Source organism: Solanum lycopersicum, chromosome 8 (assembly GCF_036512215.1).
Source record: "Solanum lycopersicum chromosome 8, SLM_r2.1".
Taxonomy (NCBI): domain Eukaryota; kingdom Viridiplantae; phylum Streptophyta; class Magnoliopsida; order Solanales; family Solanaceae; genus Solanum; species Solanum lycopersicum.
In genome coordinates this window covers 16,894,737-16,897,900 of record NC_090807.1, presented here as the reverse complement: position 1 = coordinate 16,897,900, position 3,164 = coordinate 16,894,737, and the positions used below count along the sequence as shown (strand labels likewise).

Genomic DNA, 3,164 nt, shown 5'->3' with positions numbered 1-3,164 from the left:
TCAACTCTTTTTTAGTAAACACATATTTTAGTGTCTTGTGGTATGTATACACATCAACATGGACAGAAACAAATAATGCCTGCATATTTTCAAGGCAAATACAATGGCTGCTAACTCAACATCATGAGTTGGATAGTTATTCTCATGAACCTTAACTTGTCTCGAGTCATAGGCTACTACTTTCCCATGTTGCATAAACACACACCCCAAGCCCACTCAGGATGCATCACAATACACAATGAAGCCCTAAGTACCCTCTAGTAAGCCTATCTTTCAAGATTTGGGAACTTCTTTCATATGCCTTCAACCACGAAAAGTACATACTCTTTTGGGTCAAAGTAGTCAAGGGAGATGCAGTGGACGCAAAACCATCCACAAACCTCCAATAATAACCCTCTAGACCCAAGAAACTCCTAATGTTTGTTATAGTCAATAGCCTAGGATAGTATTTTACCGCATCGATTTTTCTTGGATCAACCTCAACTCCCTCAATAGAGATGACACTACACCATTTTAGGCCTACGGCTACACTAAATATGAGCAACGCTTGAAAGTGTTGCCTAAAATATTTTTGGGAACACTTTTTAAATGTAGCCTAATTTTTTAACTTTTCGCAACGAAATATTGGCAACACTTATAAAGTGTACCATTTAATAATATAGACTACACTTTATGAGTGTTGTCATAGTATGAAATAAATGGCAACAATTATGTATATATATGGCCACACTTTTAAAGGGTCCTATTTTTATAATTGTAAAAACAACACTTTAGAAGTGTTGCCTATAGTTTCCCTCCAACATTTTCAAATATTTCACTAAAATATTAGATTCCCTCCGACATTTTCAACTCCTCCTCACATTATTTTTGGCCAAAGCTGAAGGGTAGAACACAATTTTTCTTCTCCAAAACATTAAATCAAAGAGTAGAAGATGGAGATCGAAGAGAGGGCGTTGAAGGCTGAAGAGAAGAGCTGAAGATTGAATAACTGAAGCTTAAAACAAACTTCATCAAGCATAAGTACCAATTTCATACAGCTTAAATTACTTCACTCTCTTCTAATCATCTAGTACTAAAAATAGTCAATTAATTGAATTTTTGTTTTGTGTTTAGAAGTAATTGATTATTTTGGGATTGTTATTGCTGAAGAATCGAAGAGCACTACGATTTCTCTGAACATGAACTAAAGAAGACGATTTTCCTCTCAGCTTCATTTTTCAAGATTGGAGAGCTGAAGAAGACGATTTTCTTCAAAGATTTCTGGGTAAACTGCTATTCCATCAGATTTTTTTTTTGAAAATTGAAAGAAAATGCTTCAAAAATTTGTTTATAGGAAAGTTGTCAAAACGTGACTGGGTCAACGGACCTCGTGACGGGACGTCATGGTCACGACGAGCCATCGTGGTCACGACGAGCCGATGTGGACCTCGCGACAGGTCGACGTGGACCTCGCAATGGGCTGTCGTAGTCATGAGAGACTGTCGTGGTCATTACGGGCCATGGTATTGACGTTGAGAATAACGTTATCTATGAAAATCTACTTATATTTGAACCAGTCTACATAAAGTACCTTGTAAAGTTAGAGCATGTTCTACTTATATAACTTTATCGGCATTTAGTATTGACTTGTTTCACGCCACTTTGGATAGAAGATTACTTGGATGTTGCTATCATGTTCAAGTAAGTGTTATTACATTTGTATTTTAATTAGAATTACGCAGACTTGTATTACATTGTGATTCTTCTTACATCTACATAATCTGTATTTTTCTTGATAAGTTGACGTAATGTATGTTTTTGCTGTGAATTCGAGATTATGTCTTGAGTTCTCTATGACTAGATCTTTTATATTGTGTTTTTATGTAATGGGATTTAATCGAATTATTAACCAACTCCATCATTATTAATTGTAAACTTATTTTTTTTGATACTTTGTGATTTCCTATAGTGAATTCTATGTCCCAAAAGTTTGTGTAACTGTGATACTTGATCTTTCCTTGAACAATTTTCATGTTACTATTTGTAATTCCCATGAACTGTAATACTAAATCATAGATTTATGTTTTGGTGAAAATTTTTTTACCATTATAAAAAAAATATAAGTACATAACAACAGTACTATCATGGAGCATGGACCGTCGTGGTCATGACTAGCTATCGTGGTCATCCGTCGTGGTCATGACGGGCCGTCGTGGACACCGTCGTCCCATACTTGCAAGTTTCTTATGCTACTTCTCTGATCTTCATGACGAACATGCAGAACGGACAGTCATGGCTACGACGGTCTGTCACGCTTTTCGTTACTGCTGAAATTTCAAATTGATTAATTGTTAAATTTCTTAATTTTGTGTTCTTTCTTGATGGAACAGATTTTTTTACTAGAGGAATTGAAATTCAAGCAGTTAACATTTGGAATTCTATACACCTAAGTGAAGATAATCTACTTTGAACATCAAAATATAAGTAGGCATCTACTTTGAACATCAAAAGATGCAATCTATTTTTCTGTAACTGCAGGATTTCTTGCCTCTCTATATTGTTGAAATCTAAACTTCTTACCTCTTATATATAACTGCCAATATCTTATTTGTGTAGGGAAATGGAGGTGATCAAATTTGAAGTGGATGATGAAGAGTTTTTGAACTATTGTAAAAGTTTAAATACATATTTGATTTATTGTGTACACATTTAGAATATTGATGTATAAGTATGGGTATGTACACAACACATACTATCTTTTGGTTGTACATGAAATATTTCTCGAAGTTTATTTGAAATATATAGCATCAATTTAAAGATTAATTAGTTAATTTTGTGTTTTAGGTCACTTGTATGTATGTAAATATATTATATATATTTGTGCTACATGTAGGCTTATAAATGTTGAAGTTACACTTTGTAAGTGTTGCTCTAGGTAGATAAAAAGTTACACTTTGAAAGTGTTGCAATAGATGACCAATAAAAGGCAACACTTTTAAAGTGTGACCAATAAATCTGAAAAGGCAACACTTTTAAGTGTAGTCTAACAAAAAATAGGTGTTGCTAATGTACATCTTCAAAGCGTGCCCTTATACCTATTTGGCTACATTTTATAACTGTAGCCAAAGATGGCAACATTTAAAAAGTGTTGCCTAATGTCAAAGGTTAGGCTTCTTTCGGGCAGC

General features: G+C 34.2%; 1 long non-coding RNA gene across 1 annotated transcript; it reads left to right on the top strand.

Moving 5' to 3' along the window:
• The first annotated feature begins 1,165 nt into the window (after positions 1-1,165).
• LOC138337768 (uncharacterized) lies at positions 1,166-2,810 on the top strand. Its single transcript, XR_011211174.1, has 2 exons — positions 1,166-1,264; positions 2,596-2,810. It is a non-coding gene; the product is annotated as an uncharacterized lncRNA (long non-coding RNA).
• Positions 2,811-3,164: the final 354 nt, after the last annotated feature.